Genomic DNA, 23,071 nt, shown 5'->3' on the forward strand with positions numbered 1-23,071 from the left:
CAAGGCTACAATGTAGTAAAATAATGGATATAGGAACTTTCTATATTGTATTCTTGTTTCTTTTGTTTTGATGCACATCTACCATTACTTATGGATTACTTCCTCATTCTGCATTCAGGAATTACTCATGCGCTCCTGGCATGCACAGGAGACCACATGGGATATCAGAGATCAAACCTTGGTCAGCAATGTACAAGGCAAACACCCTACCTACTGTATCACTCTGACCCCTAGATATTTTATTCTTTTTTGCTTATTTTTTTGTTTTTGGATCATACCCAGCAGCAATCAAGGGTTATTCCTGGCTCTGTGCTCAGAAATTGCACCTGGTGGGCATAGGGGACCATATGGGAATGCCAGGATTCAAACCACCTTTGGGCCTGGATCAGCTGCGTGCAAGGAAAACACCCTATCATTTTGCTATCTCTCTGGCCCAGATATTTTATTCTTAATTATATTCAAACTGTTCTCAGAGGTGAGAAAGCCTTAGCTAAAATTAATACCTCAAACCCTTAACCCAAAAGACCTTTTTTTGTTTGTTTTTGGGCCACATCTGGCAATGCACTCAAGAATTACTTCTGCACTCCTGGTACTACTCAGAGGGCCATATGGGATGCTAGAGATAGAGCCCAGGCTGGCCACATACAAGTTAAGTATCCTACCCACAGTACGACTGCTCAGGTTCCACCATTCTTATGGTGGCAATCAAAGAGAAGATGCTAACTGCATTGCTATCTCCTAGTGTTAGCCTTTCCATGCCACCATTCTTTTTTTCTCTTCCCCTTTGCATGTCTTAAACAAGTCTGCAGCACCAATGAATAACTGTTGTGAACAGTTGGGGGCAGTCAAGTACAGGGTAAAGAAAGAAAGAAAATATTGGACCTGAAAATTCTTGCTTCCGAAACAGCTATTGAACCACCATATAGTTAAGAGTTTTGGCAAGTCACTTGAACTTCTTAGGATCTTTATTACACACAGGCAGGCAGATGTGACACATAAATGGAAAAATAAATGGTAGAAGACCACTAAAAATACAAATTAAAAAATGCCAGAAAGCAAATCATACCATCCCTTCTCCAGTCTAAAACCAAGCTTCTTTAGATACTGCAGCTATTAATACTTGATAATACTTTTGTTTTTAACCCACTTTCAGAAACAAAGTACATAGAAATAATCCATCTCTTATGAACAAAAAAGTTTTCTTTGTTGTTGTTGTTGTTGTTTGAGCTGACACCCAGGTCAGCTCAGGGATTATTCCCGGCTATGCGTTCAAAAATCACTCCTGGCTCGGGGGACCATATGGTACACCGGGGGATCAAACCATGGTTTGTCCTAGGGCAGCCAGGTGCAAGACAAACACCCTACCATTCACTGCGCTACCACCTTGGCCCATAGTTTTAAAGACCTTTAAACTATTAGATTTAGGATAAATGAACTAGTGGTAAATAAGCAAAGAACTCAAGGTGGAAATGACTAGAAATGCTCTAAATTTACCCTCCTGGGAATGTCAATGATCAAACACAATTTTTCCTACAGAATAATCCAAATCATTTTAATTCCTAAAACATACTTTGTTGGACACCACATACTTTTTTTATTTGGATGTGGGTGGAATGGTTTTGGGGCTACAGGGCTTACTCCTGGCTCTGCACTCAGGGGCCACTCCTGGCAATGCTCAGAGAACCATGTGGGTTTCTGAAGATCAAACCACAGTAGGCAACCTCTGGGCCTCATACTCCAGTAAACTTGGAGGAGCACGTGGCTATTTCTTATATGTTGTTACTATGTTGTTATTTTAAAGGGGAAGAGGAGAACCAGAGTCTGAGCAACCTCCTACCTCACATGGATCTACCTCCCAAGACAAAGACACTGTTCTAAGCTCTGAAGAGAATTCTGATTGCTCCCAACCCCATTCAAGATCCTGGAGTAAATAGAACATGTTCTGAAAGTAAAAACTTTTAAAGCTGGGCCCGGAGAGATAGCACAGTGGTGTTTGCCTTGCAAGCAGCCGATCCAGGACCAAAGGTGGTTGGTTCAAATCCCGGTGTCCCATATGGTCCCCCGTGCCTGCCAGGAGCTATTTCTGAGAAGACAGCCAGGAGTAACCCCTGAGCACCACTGGGTGTGACCCAAAAAGCTAAAAAAAAAAAAAAACTTTTAAAGCTATCTCAGGAACTGAAACCAACTTTTAATCTTTTTTTTTTTTTTGGTTTTTGGGCCACACCCGGTAACGCTCAGGGGTTACTCCTGGCTATGCGCTCAGAAGTTGCTCCTGGCTTGGGGGACCATATGGGACACTGGGGGATCGAACCGCGGTCCGTCCAAGGCTAGCGCAGGCAAAGCAGGCACCTTACCTCTAGCGCCACCGCCCGGCCCCAACTTTTAATCTTCTATATATAATACAGACTTGGGGCCACACCCAGCAGTGCTCAGAGTATACTCTTGGCTAGGTGTTCAGAAGTAGTTTTTGGCTGTGGAACCAGGGGAGGAAAGAGGGTTATGCATCAAGGCATGCACTCTATTCCTGTGAACCATCTCTCTGGCCTAGTAACAGAATAATTTTAATAACAGCACTTGTTAGGAAGCTGGCTCTTGGGCTAGGGATTTGGCTCAGCAATAGAGCATTTGCCTTGTATAAGGCAGGCACTGGGTTTTATCTCATGTTAAAAAGAAATACAAGCAAAAAAATTAAAAATTATAGTTGCATACACAAACAAAAAATAGAACCTGGCTTTTACAATATAACTGTACCATAATAAATTATGGAGGTAGAGCAATAGCTCAGAGTGAAGCACATGCTTTGCATGCAAGATACCTGGGTTTGAACCTCAAAACCTATATACATGATGGGAACAATCCCAAGCACAGAGTGGAGAATAACCCCCATACGCTATCATAATTTTTAAATTTAAATGCTGTATTTTTTAATTTTAGGACCACATCCCACTATGCTGTAGGCTTGGCTCTACACTCAGGGATCACTCCTAGGGTGTGAGGGTATGGGAATTAAACCAGGACTGGTTGCATGCACAAGTGCTCTATCTGCTGTTCTATCTCTCCAGCCCCAATTTTGTTTTTTGCTTTTGTACTACACCTGGCAGCACCCAGGATAACTCCTGGCAATACTCAGGGAACCGTACTCGATACTGGGTACTGAAGTACCTTAACCGTATCCTATCCCTTCATCCTATGGCTGCCAATATTTCAAGAAATGAAGCTAAATATACATCCTGTCAGTAGCCATTAAGTGTTTGGTCTTTCTTTGTTATTTTTGGGGGTAAGTTGTTTATATTGGAGCCACACTCAGCAGAGTTCAGTGTTTACTCCTGGCTCAAGGATCACTCACAGCAGTGTTCAGGGAACCATACACAGTGCTAGGGATTGAATAGTTACATGCAAGGCAAGCGGCCTACCCATGTACTCTCTCTGACCCCTTACTTTGGTTTTATAAGGGTCACACCTGGCAGTGTCTGATTTTCCAGGGCTACTCCTAGCAGGCAGCCAGCAGTACTCAGAGATCACTGGTCCTCAGGAGTCTCAGAGGCATCTGATATCCAGATTGACTGCTTAGGGAACCATGAGGTGCCAGGAGCTGAACCAAGGACATGCACATTATTAGGGATGTGCTCCATATTATGTCCAAGGCCTGACCACAGAATTTTTCATCTCTTCCAGAATATATTTCTGGCACATAATAAAATTGAGTCCTACTATTAGAAAATTCACTTTCTTTCAATTGTTCGTGTGATGCTCTATAGCTGAGATCTATCGTCGGTTAAAGATTGGGGGTGAGGGGTGGGCCACATTCAACAGCAGTTAGGGCTTATTCCTGGCTCTGAGCTCAGGAATCACTCTTGGAGGACCATATGGGAAGCTAGGGATCAAATCCAGGTTGGTCACATGCAAGGCAGATGCACCACAACCCACAGTACTATCTATTGTTCCAGCCCCAGCTAATTATTTAAGTCTAAAATTTTCATGCTCCTACTTTCTCCCAGTTCTTATGTAACTGTCTTTATTTCTAGCACTTCCCTCAAGGGAAATATGCCTTGCACAGCGTGGAAAGTCAACACACAACTATTCAATGAACATAAGCGTCTCAGTTAATTTTTTTAAGGACAGCCCCCCCACCTCCCTAGTATTTTTGGCCTCTCTGGATTATCTGACATGTACATAAAGGGAAACCTCTTAAGGACCTGTGCTTGACAGTAATAATCTGCCTGCAGTATACAAATTTTCTTCTGAGAAAAAAAAAAAATGGAGCTACATTTACTGTGCTTCAGAAAATGTAGTATAAGGTTGACAGTAGATCAAAGTGATATAAGTAAAATTTGAGGCATGAGATCTTATCCCCAGCACAACCACCACTGGACACAACCACGGTGGCTCCCAAGCATCTCTGGGTTTCCCGAAAGGCCTCTAGTACTGCTGTATTGCACCACTGGGTCTGAGCATCAAGCCACCAGGTTCATATAAACACCACTGAAAGTAGCCTCCCTCCCCAACTACTGGGGAGGCCCACATATCTTAAAAAGTCAAAAATTATCTAATCAGACTCCACTGAAAACAATGAAGACTGCGCTCACCAGCATCCATCTGGAAAATAATGGTGAAGGACAGAGAATTCTCAAAACTTGGAGAATGTTCTAAGGATGTCAGTATGAGTTTGACTACTGATTAGGCTGCATGGATTCTGCTGATCCACAGACACATTTTACCTTCTGCTTAGTGTCTTTTAGCACTGATATGGAGAGAGGGAGAGATGAAGAAAGGGAGGGAGGGAGATAGAGTGGGTAGATAAAAATAATAAGAAACAAAACCCTCCAAACTGACTAAGCCCTAAATTTCCCACAAGGGCCAAGTGTCAAACTGTCAAGGACTAAGGAAGCAAAGAGCACTTCAAAGAGTACAAAGACTTTGAGATGGTTATGCTAATCACTTACATTTGTGCCTGCTCACACTCTTTACCTCATTTGGTTTTCACCACAAACAGTAAAGATACTTTATCTGGATGGAGGGACTTGCCCATCCATAGGTCACTGGCAAGTGAGTCTCAGTTCTGTGTACTTTTACTACATGTTCCCTTTCCTTTCAGAATAAAGAACCAATTTGACTTTTCAACCTGGAACGTAATTTTTCAAGCTATTTATCTTGAGTTTTCCTGATGATTCTCCTAGAAAGAGCACTTCAAGATGTCAAGATGATAGGTTTGTTTTTTAAATACATTTCAGAGTAGCATGCTTAGGCAAGAATAGTTTTCAAATTTGTGAAAGCTGCACTTCCAAGTACTACATATACAAGTACTGGGACTTGGGGTTATCTAGTCAACAACGAAGATTGAAAATGAATTGGTCTATAAGATAAAGTTCACTTTATGAGGTAGAAAGTCACTCTACATTTTTACTATAGTTCAGAGAAATTGCTTTAGCCTAGGCCCCTTGTCAGAAATGTTTCCACAGCTGCAGAATTACGGAAGAAAAATTTAAGTCGGAAAGACAGTACAGGGTTAAGTTTCTTGCATACATGTAGCCAGTGGATTCCTGGCACTGCATATGGGCCCCAGTGTCCTGCTAAGAGTAACCCCTGAGCATAAAAAGTGAGCAAGGGGGGCCGGAGCGGTAAGGCGTCTGCCTGGCCCACCTAGCCTAAGACAGACCTGGGTTCGATCCCCACGGCATCCCATAGCCAGGAGGCCACCAGGTGTGGCCCCCCAAAACAAAAATAAATCAATAAATTTAGGGGCCGGCGAGGTGGCCCTAGAGGTAAGGTGTCTGCCTTGCAAGCACTAGCCAAGGAAAGATTGCAACCATGCTCCCGTCCCATATGGTCCTCCCAAGCCAGGGGCGATTTCTGAGCACATAGCCAGGAGTAACCCCTGAGCATCAAACGGGTGTGGCCCAAAATACAAAAAAAAAAAAAAAAGTGAGCAAGGCCTGCAGCCTTGGTGCCAGACAACAGCTAGTTGTCACTGAAAACTAGTACATAATAATAATAGCAGTAGTAAGAATAATAAATACGTCACTAACTATGAAGTCCTGTGTTGTGTACAAGCATCACATACTATAATGTTGCTCAACTATGATTAGGGGTAGCTGAATAATCATTTGGCCAATTAATTACCAGGACAATGATAATGAGGCTTGGGAAATAAATAACCAGATAACCAGATCTCTGGAAATTTACCACTATTTCTCTAATGAAAAGCTTCTTGAGTCAGAGATGTAGGGGAAGGAAGGGCTTCTTGTATTCAGGAGTCCAGGGGGAAGGAGGGTCACTTGATTATTCAATGCACAGGCCTGGAAATGTTCAGAGCTACTAGGGCTACACCCAGAGTTTCTCGTGCATTGCCAGAAATAGAATTCTGAATCTCAAGGCACAGAGCCCAGCTCTTTGACTAAAGTCCCTGACTTTATTCTAGATTAAATAGAATACTATACCTTGCCTAGAAATGAAATACAGGTGCCTTATAGAAGATATCCTATTCCTGGTGACTTACTGCATATACTGCTTGCGTTACAATGATCATCCAGGTGGCTATAAATTACATGCTAAGCAAAATACTGCCAAATTTTTACATGTTATTTATCGTTGCCTTATGCAGAATACTATTTGAGACTTGACAAAGTAGAACTCAGAAAAACTCTAGCCTATACTAGATAGAGATGTGTACATTCAAAGTTTAAACAAAAAAGTATAATCTCAAGGAAATACTGGATACTGTAGTTTCAAGGAAATAGTTGTCATTTTTAGAACATATGAAAGTCACCAGGTCCCAGAGCAGTATTTCTAACCTTTTCCATATCAAAGACAATAGAAAATGTTAGTATCAGATTTTAAAACATTTAACCAATGAGCTGATACTGAGGCCCTCATTCAGTCTAACATAACCATTTATCAAGATCACATGCATGATGCTTAAAGTTTTTTGGGTTTTTTTGGAGTTGACTTTTATTTGATTTTTGGGTTGGAGCTATATCCTGCTGTGCTCAGAACTTACTCCTGGCTCTGAGCTCAGGATCACTCCTGATGAAGCTAAAGACTGGGGGGCAGAACATGAGGGGCTAGATATTGAAACAGAGTCTAACAAATGCATGGTATCAACAGTGCTCAAGGGCTCCTGGCTCTAGGTTCAGAAATCGCTCCTGGCAGGCTCAGAGGACCATATGGGGTGCCAGGGATCGAACCAGGTCAGTCCTGGGTCAGCCGTGTACACAGCAAAAGTCCTACCGCTATGCTATCACTCCAGCCCTTCTATTTTTAATTAAACATTAAAAAATGACATGTGGGGACCAGAGAGATAGTACAGTGGTAGGGCGTTTGCCTTGCATGCAGAAGGACAGTGGTTTGAATCCCGGCATCCCGTATGGTCCCCCTAGCCTGCTGGGGGCAATTTCTGAGTGTAGAGCCAGGAGTAACCCCTGAGCGCTGCCGAGCATAAACTCCCCTCCCAAAAAAAAAGAAACGACCAGCTCCACAATGAAACCTCATCAAACTGTCAAGCCACCAAATCAGTTCATTTCATAGCTCTTGGAGCACATGGCCACATACAAATTTCATAGTACAGTTAGTCCAGCAGGATCACAGCAAATCTGATGGGAAGTGGCACAGTAGAACACCAAGCTCAATGAGCGTGAACGGAGTAACAGAGAAGGCTCAACTAGCACCAACCAGCCCAGTAAATCCTCAATGGCTTTGGTAACACCATTGTGAGATATGATCATCACAAATTGGCTTTTAATTACCTAGGTTTTGAGTTCATTTGCCTTGATGTAGTAACAAGTAGCATTACGTAAATTTGTTCATGTCTGCAAAGGGGCAGGCTATTGCGGTGGGTAGGTGGGAAACACGGTAAAGGGAAGAGACACTAGTAAAGGGAAGGTCATGTTGATGGTGGGACTGGTATTCTAAGATTTAAAGCCTGAAACAACTGCCTTATAAAAAACTTGGTAAACCATGGTGTTAAACTACCCCAAGCCTGCCAGGGGCAATTTCTGAACACAGAGCTACAAGTGGCCCCTAAGCGCCGTCAGGTGTGACCCAAAAACCAAATAATAATAATAATAATAATAATAATTTTTAAAAAGGGACTCTACAATGTTCATTTTTATGTCTCAACTTTTTTGTTTCCATCTTTGACATGAAGTTGTAAGCTTATAGCACTTCTGTCCATTCTCTCCCTTGATTCTCTCCAATTCACTGCTCAAATTCAGTTATAATTCTATGAACTTAAATTCTAAATTAAGGGACCAGAGCGGCAGTATAGCAGCTAGGATGTTTGCCTTGTATGTGCTGATTTAGGTTTGTCCTCTGGCATCCCAGATGGTCCCTGAGCATCACCAGGAGTGATCCCTGAGTGTAGAGCTAGGAGTAAGCACTGAACACAGCCAGGAGTGACCCAAAAACAAACAAAACAAAAAAATTCTAAATGAAAAAATGACCAGCTCTGATAGTTATTTAAAGCTCCAGTCCTACAAGGATAGCTACTTGCTGTATATCTCCAAGTAAAAAGGTATCCAGAACTCAAACTTCTATCTTCCTCATGCTGAAACCTACTACTCTAACCTTCTGTTATTACTCTCCAGCCACCCAGGCTTAAAATCTTACAGCCTGCCTAGACACTACTTCATCGGTGTCCATCTCCTGAACTCTTTTAAAACTTCCACTATCTATATTTAGGATCTCCTTCCTTGACAATTAAAGAAAAAAAATAGTAGATAAAATGACTAATACCAACTTAATGCTTATTCCTTTTCCTTCCCATCATGTTTAGGTACTTTTCCTTTAAATTACTGTTTTTTAAACCTTCATACTAATCCTGCAAGGTCTGTGAACTAATATATGGATTCACTATTTTGTTTCTAGTATACTTTATTCAAATTCTATCCCTTTTGATATAAAAATAACTAAAAATTTTTGTTTTGTTTTGTTTTGTTTTAGGGGGCCACACCAGGCGATGCTCAGGTGTTTCTCCTGGCTCTGTGCTCAGTGCTCAGAAATTACTCCTTCCAGGTTCAGGAACCATATGGGATGCTGGGGAATGAACCCAGGTTGGCAGTCTGCAAAATAAGCATCCTCCCCACAGTACTATCACTTTGACCCCAGTCTAATATTTAATCTTATATAAGAACAGCCCTGGGGCCAGAGCAATAGCACAGCAGATAGGGTGTTCACCTTGCATGCAGCCTACTCGGGTTTAATCCCCCAGCATCCCATATGGTCTCCCCAAAACTGCCAAGAGTGATTTCTGAGCACAGGTTACAGGAGTAATAACCCCTAAGCACCTCCAGGTATAGCCAAAAAAAAGAACAGCCCTGATAATGCCACATCAACCCATTAATAAAAACCTATCCTTGGAGCAGGGCAGAGGGGGTCTATCTTTCAATAATGTAGAGCAGAAACCATGGCAGTCAAGTACCTCTATCACCTAACCAACTAACTTTAGACAGTATCTTTACTTTTTTGTTGTTGTTGTTTTGGGTCCAACAGGGCTCAAGGCTTATACCTGATATGAGGCAAGATGTACTATCTCCAGTCAACACTTATTCTTAAACGCTTAGCAGTATGGATCACTAACTATTTTCCTCAGCCATACTAGACATTTTGAATCATTATGTATTCCCCATCCACCAGACCTGAAAAATCACTGTCCCTACTTCTGAGTACAATGTCTAGTTAAGCTGCTTCCATTATTCCTAAACTTTCCTTCACTCTTCTGAAAAAGGTCTCTTCTCTTTTTTGGTGGAGTAATGAGGGAAGGTGGGCCACACCTTGCAGTGTTAAATGCTATTTTGGGTCACACCTGGCAGCGCTCGGGTTACTCCTGGCTCTACGCTCAGAAATCACTCCTGGCAGGCTCGGGGGACCATATGGGATGCCGGGACTCAAATCACCAACCTTCTGCATGCAAGGCAAATGCCCTACCTCCATGCTATCTCTCCGGCCCCAGTTGCTATTCCTGATTCTGTGCTTGAAGGTCATTCCTGGCATCACTCATGTGCCAGAGTTACATACAGCCAAGTCCCTTAACCCCTTACTATCTCTCTTACCCAGGTTTCTTCTTTTAATTGTGTCCTTTTGTTTGTACATTCCATAACAATTTGATATATTTAATCTAAACCACCAGTCTTCCATTCCAATGTGTTAGATCCTGAAGTAAAATTTTGTCTATATGGAGCCGGAGCAATTCACAGTGGGTAGGGCATTTGTTTTACAAGTGGTCAACCAAGGTTCAATCCCCAGCATCCCATATCATCCTCCGGCCTACCAGGAGTAACTTCTGAATGCAGAACCAGGAGTAACCCCTGAGCACCACTGGGTGTGGCCCAAAAACCAAAAAAAAAAACATAAAATTTTGTCTGTATACTTTTTTTAAGACAGGAATGCATGATGAATTTTAGAAAGAATTAAACAGTCCAACTTTAGGATCTTCTCAGATCCTAAGAATGAATCCTAAGAATGACTTAGGTAAAATAAAGAGAAAATAGGGGCTGGAGAGATAGCATGGAGGTAAGGCGTTTGCCTTTCATGCAGAAGGTCATTGGTTTGAATTCCAGCATCTCCTATGGTCCCCCGAGCCTGCCTGGAGCGATTTCTGAGCATAGAGCCAGAAGTAACCCCTGAACACTGCCGGGTGTGACCCAAAAACAAAAAAATAAATAAATAAAGAGAAAATAAAAGAGTACTGGGAGAGTTAGTACAAGGATGAAGGCAAAAGTCTTGCACACAGTTGACCAGAATTTGATCCCTAATACCCAGCACCACATAGTTCCTGGTCCAGACAAAACCCAGCACTGCAGATTTCAATCACTTCATCTTTGGCAGCCTTTCCAGGAGGGGTCCCTAGACGTAAACACCGCTGTAGGGGAAGAGGGAGAAAAGAAAACCAGGAGGGGTCCTTAGGCCTAAACACCGCTGTGGGGGAAGAGGGAGGAAAGAAAAATTATTTCAGTGTCACAGAATATAACTTGCAGTAGACATAAAACACTTGTAAAGGCCTGGAAAAAATAGTATAAACAATAAGGTGGTTGCCTTGCATACACCTAACCAAGATTTGATCCCTGGCACCCCATGTAGTCCCAAGTCCTACCAGGTGTGATCCCTGTACACAGAGCCAGGAGTAAGACCCAAGCACAAATGGTATAGTACACACACACATTTTTGGTTGTGTTATTTTTTTTTCATTTTTGGGCCAATCAGCTGAGTGCATTCAAATGGCCAGGTTGTACCCCAGTACCACACGGTCACAAGTACCACTAGAAGATTCCAGAGCATGAAGTCAGGAGTAGTTCCTGTGCTCTGCCTACTGTGGCGCAAAATCCAAGCTGAACAATGTTCCTGAGAGACAGTACAGGGGTTAAGGCACTTGTATGCAGCTAAAGCTCAGTTCAATTCTGGCACCACATGATTCATAGAGCATTGCCAGATGCATCCCTAGATGCCCCTTAAGTACCACCCAGGTGGCCTGGGTAATCCCCGGAACTGCTGGGCTCAAGTGGTGCTGTATCTTCAGGCCCTTGCTTTGAACCTTCAGCATAGTTGGCCAAGAATTACCAGAAGGGCCCTCAGGCATACTGAGAAGTACCTGGGAGGCAATAACCCCACACACAAAAAGAAGAAAAATTATTGTATCTGTGTATTTTTCTATGTAATTATAAAACTATGGAAAGAGACCAAACTGATAGTACTTCCAAGAAAAAAAAGTGAATCAGCACTGTTTGCTGTGGTTATTTTCATCTTTCTTCCTTTGAACTAAGGAACACAAGGTCATAAGCAATGTTATGCCACTTTAAAGTTAAATATTTACTAGGTGGTTTTTCTTTTCATTAGTTCTTCCTTTACAACAGAAATTGCCTTTATTCTTCTTCAACGGCTCTTTTTCAGTGCAGGTTGCAGAATTATAATTTACTTTATAGTAAATACTGTAATTAGAAAAAAATGTTTTCTAAATTATTGATTAGTGGAGTCAGACTTTAAGATTCCAAGGGGAGGAGCTGGAGAGAGGGAGTTTGCCTTGAACGAAGCAGACCTCAGTTCAATCCCTGGCATCCTATATGGTTTCCCCAAGTTTGTCAGGAGTGATCCCTGAGTAGAGAGCCAAGATTATAAAGCCTGAGCACTGACAGGTAGAGCTAAAAATATACAAAAAAAAAAAAAAAAGATGTCAAGGTGAGAATATAGGAAAATATGGGTGACAATACAAACAGAATCTAACCAAGTCCTTAAGGACTACCCCCAAAAAGGCATCAGAAATAACAGATTAAAAAGAAAATCAAGGGCCGGAAAGATAGCATGGAGGTAAGGCGTTTGCCTTTCATGCAGAAGGTCATCGGTTCGAATCCCGGCTCCCCCGTGCCTGCCAGGAGCAATTTCTGAGCAGACAGCCAGGAGTAACCCCTGAGCACTGCCGGGTGTGACCCAAAAACCACAAAAAAAAAAAAAAAAACGAAAATCAACCTCTGGGCAATATACACTTGAGGTAGATAATATCCAGCTGTCACTCTGGGTTCAGCCAGTGTACCCCAAATCTTAAGTATTATTATATAAGTTGCAGCTGTCAAGCTCTTAATCTCTCAAGAACAGTTTTGCTCAAATAGATAAAAACAGGTAGAAAATTCAATCAGACTTAGAGGTGACTTGAAGTATTGGCATGTTCTACATGGGTTTGATTCCTATAGACAAAAAATGGATTGGCGGGGCTGGAGAAATAGCATGCATATAAGGTGTTTGCCTTGCATGCAGAATGTCGGTGGTTCGAATCCGGCATCCCATATGGTTCCCTAAGCCTGCCAGGAGCAATTTCTGAGCACAGAGACAGGAGTAACCCCTGAACGATGCTGGGTGTGACCCAAACAAACAAACAAACAAAATGGATTGGCAATCAGTAAAAGAAGTAAATTTTTTCTGGGTTGGAGCAATAGCAAAGTGGGTTGAGCATTTGCTTTGCATATGGCCAACCCAGGTTCAATCCCTGGCATCCCATATGGTCCCCTGAGCCTGCCAGCAGTAATTCCAAAGTGCAAAGCCAGGAGTAACTCCTGAGCACTGCTGGATGTGGCCCAAATACAATTTATTTTTCTTTTTTTCATATTGATTTTATTGATAAAACAAAGTTAATCATTAAAATGTTTTTGAAAACTATAAACTGTATATGACTTATGGTATTTGTCTTGCATGTGGCCAACCTAGGTTTGATCCCCAGCATTACAGTGCCCTGGGCCTCACCAGGACTGACCCCTTAGCACAAAACCAGGAGTAAGACTGAGCACCACTGGATGTGGCCTCAAAAACCTAACTGAGGGAATTTCTGTTTCTGAACTAAACCCAGAAGTGCTCAGAGCTTATTCCTTGCTCTGTGCTCAGAGGTCACTCCTGGCAATGTTCAGGGTACCATCTAGGATGTTGGGATCTAACCTAGATCAGCTGTATCAAGGCCAGTACATTATACTGCAACTCTCTAGCTCCAACCACCCCAGGAAAAAAAATTTTCAAGGAGTTTATGGTCTCTCAAAGAGCATGTAATATAATAAAAATCCAAACCGTTGGGGCCAGAGCTATAGTACAGTGGGTAGGGTGTTTGCATGTGGCCGGGTTTGATCCCTGTAATCCTGTATGGTCCTCCCTGAACCTGCCAGAAGTGATTCCTGAATCCACAACCAAGAATAACCCCTAAGCACTGCTATGTGTAACCAAAATAGAAACAAATGAAAAAGATCAAAACTTCTAGGGGGTGGAGACGTGGCATAGAAGGTAGAATGTTTGTCTTGCACGCAGCTGGCCGGGGTTCTCATATTGTCCCAACCCTGCCAGGAGTAATTTCTGAGTGCAGAACCAGGAATAACCCCTGAGTACTACTGGGTATAGCCCAAAACAGAAAGAAACAAACAAAAACAAATCAAAACTGCTACTGCTCAAACACACACAGATGCTGGCATAGTTGAAATATTTTCTTGGGAGTGTTTAGACAATGATTTCTATTTCAGTCTTATCAGATACTTAAAATGATATGGGAATCTATTTATTAAATATAGATTGGCTTAAGGTTAAAGAACCAGGCCCAAACTTATTTGAGAATTAACTTATTCCTGAAGTGAATTAACAAAAAAAAAAAATCAAAAAATAGAAAAAAGAAAGAAAAATTGAAAACCGAAATTAGGTGTTGGGGTCCAATACTTTAGTCTACTTTGTTGTAATGCATAAAAGAAATCCCACTCTCAGAGACAGCTCAGCCAGGAGAGGGAGGGAGAGGGGGAAAGGGGGAAAGAAGGAGAGAGGGAGAGAGGGAGGGAGGGAGAGAGAGAGAAAGAGAGAGAGAGAGAGAGAGAGAGAGAGAGAGAGAGAGAGAGAGAGAGAGAGAGAGAGAGAGAGAGAGAGAGAGAGACCAGTCTGTGTCACAGTAGATGGTCTAACCAGCAGACTCGAAGTGAAGACTTGAACCTCTTCTACTTTCTCTTAGTTCCCCCCATGTTCAATAGCAAACTCCTAGAGATGTACCTAAAGGAAGAATAAAGAAGCCCTGAGTACTGCCAGGTGTATGAAGTCTCAAAGAAGCACCTCCTAACCTCTGTGAACCTCAACTTCCCCATTTTATAAAAAGGAAAGTTAAACTTAATCCCTACTGACTTCCACCTACCTATCTTAGAGGTATTCAAACTCTGTGTACTGTTTATTGGGAGTAGGGACATCAAGAATGCTTCATTCATAAATAAGACCACATAATTATCTGCTCTAAGAATGTTTGAGGGGGTATAGAAGCCTCTACAAAAGTCTTCCTTAAAAATAGCATTCATTAGTACCAAGAATAGAAAGGCCATAGAAACCATGATGGGAGTTTTCAAACACCCACACCCCTGGAATTGGAATTTCATTTGGAGACCGAATTCAATTTTTTCCCAAATTTCTTTCTCACCCTTTTTGGAGCAGGGTCACACCATGTGATGCTCACAGCTTACTCCTGGCTCTGCTCTTAGGAATCACCCCATATGATGCTCTGGGATCAAAAAGGGTGCCGGGGTCTGAATGCCAGATTTCCCATATACAAGGCAAGTAAAGTACCTTCCCTGTGTGAGCTTCTCTCTCTCTCTCTCTCTCTCTCTCTCTCTCTCTCTCTCTCTCTCTCTCTCTCTCTCTCTCTCTCTCTCTCTCTCCCCCCTCCCCTCAAAAAAGGCCATGTCCACCAGTTTTTCAGGACTTACTCCTAGCTCTGTGCTCAGAGATCACTCCTACCAGGACAAGAAAAACATATGAGGTGCCTGGAATCAAACCCAGGTCACCCATAAGCAAAGCAAGCACTTTACCCAACATACCATCTCTCTGATCCCTATCTTTGCAAAATCTTTTTTTTTTCTCGTTTGTTTGGTTTGGTTGGTTGATCCCTTGGGGTTTTTTTTTTTTCCATTTTAGGGCCATACTGGTGGTGCTCAGGCATTACTCCTGACTCTGAGCTCAGGAATTACTCCTGGCAGAGTGGGGGGGACATACATGGTGCCAGGGAATCTAACCCAGGGCTGACAAGGAAAGCACCCTACTTGCTGTACATCACTCTGGTCCTTTCCATAAATTGTTTGAGTCTGGGAAGTAGTTTTAGTTTGCAAAGTAGAAATATGCAAGTAAGTGTTGGGGCAAGACATCTTAGCAAAATAAGTAGATCTCATCAAAATATAAACACTGGCAAATTTCATAGTTGTTAAATATTTGAAAATACGTTTCCAAGATAAATATTAAAATCCATGGAATTTCTCACCCATTTCATGCCCAGTCTAATCTATTTTTAGTACTTTTTTTGTTTGTTTCCTGGGGTGGGGTGGATGCTTTGTGATCTATTTGGCTTCCTGTATTATTAAGTCACTTCCTGTTGGACATAATCAGTCAGCATAATGTCTTCCTCCATTCTGTGCATTGAAAGAATCATATCAGTTGGGTTAAGATTTGGCAAAAAAAGGGTTAGAGCAATAGAACAGTGTGTAAAGTGCTTGTCTTGCACACAACCAACATGCGTTTTGATCCCTGGCATCCCACATGGTTCCCTGAGCACCACCAGAAGTGACTCCTGAGTGCAAGAGTAACACAACCATTGCCAGGTGTGACCCAAAATAAAAACTAAAATAAAATAAATAATTGATAAAGATAGGATTTGGAGAGATGGAAAAGTGGGTAAGATGCTTGCTTTGCATGTGGCTGACCTGGGTTTTGGTCCCCAGTACATCATGTTCCCCCCCAACTCCCTGCTAGGCTTGATCCCTGAGAACAGAGCCAGAAGTAAACATAAAGCAAACAACAAAAAGGACTCCAGTTTACTTTACAAATATTTGGTGAACAAAATAAAAATGTAACTCCACTTGGTAACATAGTGTACAATTATTATGAGGGGTAGCTACACCTCATAACTCAGGGGTTATTCCTGGCTCTGCACTCATGAATTACTCCTGGTGGGCTTGGGACACCAGATGAGATGCCAGGGATCAAGCACAGGTTGGCAAAGTGCAAGGCAAATGTCATAGCCTTCTCATACTACCTATGCCATTATTACAACTCACCTTCAGGATATACAAATTTCAATGCCCAATCATGACAGGTTCCCAGGTTTAATTTTGAGAGATTCTTAAAACTAAAAAGAATTTTTAAAACATCAACATTACCATCTTATCTAATTTTGAGAAGTCCTTAACTGTTGGCAAAGAGGTTAAAATTCCTTAGTAGGAATGCTAATAAAGGAAAGTTTGATGGCCTCAAAAATATGCATCACATAGGCTCATAATCAGCACAAATTGCAATATGTAGGTGAGGGCATATGGAGTCAGTTTAAAAGATGTGTGAGGTTTAAAGTCCTCTGCAAACATATTAACACATTTTTGATGGCTTCCTTCATAAGCAATTTCCCCACTAATAATCTATATTAATGGCAACTAAGATTTATGTAGCACTCCACAATTTGCAAAGCACTCTAACATACATGATCTCATTTGAGACACACAGTTCAATAAAAGGTGATATTTTTAAGTTCCATTTTTACATGTAAGGACACTAAATGGCTGACTTGCCAAAAGCTTACAAAGCTGTTGACAGTCAATGGAATCTGAACACAGGTCTTCTTACTTCAAGTGTTCTGGACACTCAAATACAATCAAAATAAATGAAGGTCGAATTCTCAGTTCCTGGTCAGGAGAGCTAGCTTAATGAGTTGGAGAGCAAGTTTTGCATGTAGGCAGCCAGGTTCATTCCCCAGCAGTGTGCATGGTCCCCAGAGAAGAGCCATCAGCCGCCCAGGAGCACCACTTGGGTGTGGCCCCAAAACAAAACAAAGCAAGCAAGCAAACAAACAAATAAAAAAATCCCACAAATCTCAGATCCCACATACACTCCCCCCCCCACCTCTATCCCTAAGCCCTCACATCCAGTTTTACAGTTTGCACTTGAAGGTAAATAGTTTTCTTTATTTCTATGTATCCAGTCAAAGTGTCAAAGGAGTCAGCATATAAACACCATGTGACATGTATTAGCAAATATCTTGGTCACCAGAAGTTCTGAACAGTCATGCCTATGTACATTTTCCCATGCAGTCAGATTCCATGACCCTTCAAAGGTTAAGTACCTAAACAGTCACTAGGTATCTTTCCATAAAGCTAAATCTACAATACTCTCAATGTAGTTCTATCTAGGCCTCCTACAGTGTCCCATCTATATTCTGTCTCCCTGCTCCAATCCTCTTCCCAGTGCAAATAGGAAATCAATCATTCAGTATCACAACTGTTTTTTTTAAATCATATAAAAAATCTGAAATAATAAGCAGTGACTTGTAAGAAGCAAATTTAAATTAAAACCATTATCTGTTAGAATGCAGTCCCTTAGCTTTGCACACCCTTCTTTTTCTTTATGACTCTCCACTACAAGCATTCCAATAGCCCTAAAGAAGTTTCACAAATATAATTACTTTGAACTCCTGAAAATGCCATTCTTTACTAAGAATCCTCTAGCTTAACCAGAAGACAAGGTAGTGTGCAAGGACTTCTGAATGTTAGTTCACTCCACTATCATTCTGAAAGGATTTGTAATTTTACTGGGTTGAGAGAATGAAGAAGAGTGGGAGAGAGAATGAATGCAGCTCTATTGTCTATTGCTTGAAAACTCCTAATTTGAATCTGTAACATATTCCTACCAACACTCAGCTTGAACATCAGAAGTACAATCTCTTCCTCTTAAATAGAGCTTTTCAGTCCAAATCTGTATAAATAAACTTTGTCCTTCAATCTCTCAACTCCTCAGCAGTTTTTCAAGGTCACTTTTGCAAGCAACGACAGAGGCCTGCATCTAGCAAGTTTGACTGCTAAATCCCTCTAATTCAAAGAGCCTCAAATCAAATTCTGCGGATCCTCTTAGGTATATCCTTTACTGGAGGGGAAGCAGGGGAAAGGAAATCAACACCCTCCAAACTTCTCTTAACAGGCCTGCTCTTTCTCCCTAACGGAAGACTGGGAGTCTAATGCAGAAATGTTCAAATGACCTTCATCCCATATTTGCAAATGAAAAGAAAACAAATATTGCTTTTTAAAATCCTGTGTAACACAGACCTCAGAACATGAAACCAACAATTTCACTATTCATGAAATGTGGCTGGTTACTTATTAGCAACCTGCATTAGCTTCCTATCACTAAAAAAAAAAAAAAAAAAAAAACACCAAGGGCAAAAGATAAGATGTTAGATTCTTCTCTATTCACAAGCTGCATCTGTATTAAGATTTTAAATACTTCATACAGAAAATGAAAAGCATTTTACTCACATCATTCTAAAGAACCAAACCAATGCTTGAAAAATACGTGAAACTGGAGGAAAAAAATTGTTCTGGTCACTGCCAATACAGTAGGTAAGTATTTCAAATCAGAATTCTAAGCTCAAACGTGCATTAAAAAAATAGAATTGTTACTGAACTAATTGGTACTTAGTTAGAAACTAGTCAGAGACAAGTAAAACAAGAAAGTTATGGAGAATTTCACACTGGCATGTGGGCCTTCACCATTAGAACCTGCATCAGTGCAAATCATATATTCAAACAAATTTTGAACAGCAATAGTGTTGCTTCCACCTCTGAAAACACAGATGTCATCAAAGTGAATGAAAATAGAAAAAAGTCTTACAACAACTCAGCTTATTCTGTATGAAAGCTTCAGTGCACTTGAACAAAGGAAAATAATTTGAAAAACAGTTAAGTTTACCCAGTGCAAAGAGAAAGTGCTTTGCTTCTATGTGCCCCTGAAAATAATTAGTCTTCTTCATGTACCTTGTTCATGATCTTGTTCATATTCAACCGGGAAAAGATATCCCAATTGAAGGGCATGCAAAATCTAAACAGAGCAAGGTATTCTAGGTGCACCAAAAGGTATGCATGGAATGTAAAGTGGCCATTTTCTGAAACAGTGCAACTTGTCTACACTCTCTGAAGCTAAACAGTTTCTATTATTTTAACGCAAAACAAAAAATCAAACTTACCGGGAACTGCATTAATTTTACATGTAGTTATTTATATCTCCTCGGACAGGGAGAATTTAAGTCACTCCTAGCCCTCCCCCCAAAAAAGGACGGAGAAAACAAAAGGCAGCAGGAGACGAAGAAACCTGAGTCTGGATTGTCCACTCCAGTGAAAACCCGAACAGCTGTCCCCCCACCCCCAAGCAAACTATTCGCCATTTTTCTTTGTCTTTCAGCTGACCCCTGCCTCAGTGAAAAACTCCGAGGCTCCAATGAAGCCCTGCAGCCTCCTTCCACTTTAACAGTCAAAGGCATTCAATCTAGCATGCTATTTGACACCAAACCTTGCCTCCAGAATGGTCCCATTGGCTGAGCTGCTTTATTGGCTAAGAACACAAAGCTATGATTGGCTGTTCACGTCATCAGTTACCTCCTTTGTACACTTCCTGTTTTAAAGTTACCTTGAGAAGCAGAACAGGGGTCAGTCAGATCGGCTCCAAACTATAGGGAACTTATCACTTGGAAAGGCTTTGCAAATACGTAGAACAGACTGAGTGTATGAGACACGTAGGCACACAGGACTGAGAATTTAGAATTGTTCTTAAAATCACACGAAAGGGTTGTTAACAGTCCCCACCCAAAGGATTTTTAATTGGCTGTCATAGCACCTTTGAAAAAATTTAAGGTAATTTAACTGCATATGACTGGCCATTAAAGATGACTGTAAAATATTACTACAGTATCCTGTGACAGCCAGATGCAACGTGCACAAGGTTGGAAAGTTGTGCTTAACTACCTTCAGTTTTCTGTTTAACATTAAGTAAAAGAAAACAGGATGGGCTAATCCAGGATTATTTCAACTGGGACACATATGCACAGCCAATTCCCATGACACACCTCCTTCCCCCCAGGATATGCCAAGAAGGGGCCACAGGTGAAAAATCCCATTAATAGGGAGACAAAGTATAAGACAAAGGGCTCAACCAGTAAAACAGGAGGGCCATAGAAAAGAAACAAGGTCAGGTGTAGCCCAAAAACAAAAACAAAAAAAAAAAAGAAAAGAAAAGAAAAAGGGCCCAATAGTTGGAAGAAGGTTAAAAAACACTGAATTGATGCCACTGATGCCAAAAAAAATGCAGTTTCTTTAATAGTAACAAAAGGTGAAACTAAAAAGCATAAAAAAGATAGTATAGCATAGCAGATAGTATTTTTGCCTTGCACATGACCATGCAGGAATTTCCTGTACCATATATGGTCCTCAGGCCAGCTAGGAGTGATTCCCTAAGCTCAGAGCCACGAGTAAGCCCTGAGTACAGTGAGAGAGATCTGGCCTAAAAACAAAACAAGAAGAAGAAAAAATGGCATCTAAAAGAGCATGGGGAGGCAGCTCAAGTGATAGCATATGCCTGTTTGTTTTGGGGTTTGGGACCACACCTGGAGTTGCTCAAGGGTTATTCAACTCTGTATGCAGGAATTATTTCTGTCAGTGCTTGGGGGACCATATGGGTTGCCAGCGATTGAACCTGGGTTAGTCATGTGTAAGCACATATAGAGATAGGTGCAAAATATAGAAATTGCCATCTATATCATAGACGACTATAAAAACTAAGTGAACTAGCATGCATGAAGTATGTTGCTCAGTGTCTGAAGAAGCACTTAAAAAAAAAAAAGAATGGTCTTAAAGTCATCCGATCTAAATTCCTTCTTTTATACCAGGGGCCAGTTTCAAAGAGAACTATCTCCTCGAGGTCTTAGGTTGGGAACAGAGATGGCTCACAAAATTGCAGCATAGTTCAACAGGTAGGAGCCGGGAATTAATCCCTGTTACTACAGAGTGCTCCAAGCACTGCCAAGCCCTGCAAATAAGCAAACAGCAAAGCTATTAGGAGGTAATGTGGATCTTTTACCTCCAATCTAATAGAAAGTAACTCCTGAGTGATAGATAAAGGGCAGTGTGTGATGTAACCAGCTACTTACCTTTCTTAGTTTTATACCAAAAAAGCAATCCCACTCAGGATCTAGTTGTTGTTACAAATGCCACCCATTTCAGCCTTTGCTTTTTCTTTGTTTGTTCTTGTCCACACCCAGCAATGGTCAGGGCTTACTCCTAGCTCTGCACTCAGAAATCATTCCTGGCAGGCTCGGGCTGCTAAATGGGATCCTGGGGATTGAACCCGTGTTGGCTGGGTGCAAGGCAAACGTCCTACCTGCTGTGCTATCACTCTGTCCCCAGCCTTTGCTGTTCCCAAATAAAGCAATAATGTCTCTTGATATTATGGGAAGGTATTTGGCAAAGCTTTTTTTTTTTCGTGGAAGGTTGCAAGAAAACTTCATTGAGCAGGAAAGATAGTACAGGGTGAAGGTACTTGTCTTGCGCACAGCCCATTGCAGTTCATTGCTTATGGTCCCCCAAAAACCACCAGAAGTGATCCCTGGACACAGAGACAAGTGAAATCCTTGAGCACCACTGGGTCTGGCTCAAAAACAAAACAAAAAATAAATAAAAGGAAAAACACTTTCAGGAGCCAGAGAGAGAGCTCAAGGGTAGAGTACATGCTTTGCATACAGGAGGCTTGAGTTCAATCTCTGGCACTGCATGAACAAGCTCTGAGCACCGAGAAAGGAATAGCCCCTGAGAACCATGGCCAGAACCAAAATGAGAAATAGTTCAACTCTATTTTCCTCAAAAGTTATCTCAGTAGTCATGAGAGGGAAAAGAACTCAAATTATCATGGAATTTCCATTTGTCAGATTGACCCATTCACTTATTACTAAAATATTACCCTTCCCTGATCCTAAATCTGAGCAGCCCTCTGTACCAAACAATTGGATTATCTAGCCCTAAAATTAACTCAGATCCCTATGAGGCAAAAACCAACACTATGGATACATTATCTAAGCTTTTTTGCTTTCAAAAAAGGCATTTTTTTTTTTTTTTTTGGTTTTTGGTTTTTGGGCCACACCTGGCGGTGCTCAAGGGTTACTCCTGGCTGTCTGCTCAGAAATAGCTCCTGGCAGGCACGGGGGACCATATGGGACACTGGGATTCAAACCAACCACCTTAAGTCCTGGATCGGCTGCTTGCAAGGCAAACACCGCTGTGCTATCTCTCCGGGCCCTCAAAGAAGGCATATTAAGCCAGAAAATCAACTTTAAATCATCACTATCTACTTACTAGCTATATGATCTTGGTCACAGTACTTAACCTTCTCTGGATTCAAGTCTTCAAGAATAAAATGGTGAAAGTAACACCAGCTCACAGGAGTGTCGAGGCTTAAGAGAGATAAAAGTGACATTCAAGCCCCAGAAAGTACAGGCAGTAAGGCATTTGCCCAGTAAGCAGCCACATGGGTACAACTTTGGTTGGAATCTCTGGCACCACATACAGTCAGTTCCTAGAGCACTGGAACAGCTCTGGTGTACTGCCAGGAGAAGTCCAACACTGACCCTCAAAATAAATAAAAATTTTTTAAAGAAAGTATTTTTCCAGGGGCCGGGAAGGTGGCGCTAGAGATAAGGTGTCTGCCTTGCAAGCGCTAGCGTAGGACGGACCGCGGTTCGATCCCCTGGTGTCCCATATGGTCCCCCCAAGCCAGGAGCGATTTCTGAGCG

General features: G+C 41.6%; 1 protein-coding gene across 1 annotated transcript in view; it reads right to left on the reverse strand.

Moving 5' to 3' along the window:
- NFYC (nuclear transcription factor Y subunit gamma) overlaps nt 1–19,667 on the reverse strand; it is a 62,269-nt gene extending 42,602 nt beyond the window's left edge. Inside the window, exon 1 of the mRNA XM_049774936.1 lies at nt 19,481–19,667. The gene's annotated coding sequence lies outside the window, so the exon portion shown is untranslated. The remainder of the gene's footprint in view (nt 1–19,480) is intronic.
- Nucleotides 19,668–23,071: the final 3,404 nt, after the last annotated feature.

This window comes from Suncus etruscus, chromosome 6, assembly GCF_024139225.1.
Source record: "Suncus etruscus isolate mSunEtr1 chromosome 6, mSunEtr1.pri.cur, whole genome shotgun sequence".
Classification (NCBI taxonomy): Eukaryota; Metazoa; Chordata; class Mammalia; order Eulipotyphla; family Soricidae; genus Suncus; species Suncus etruscus.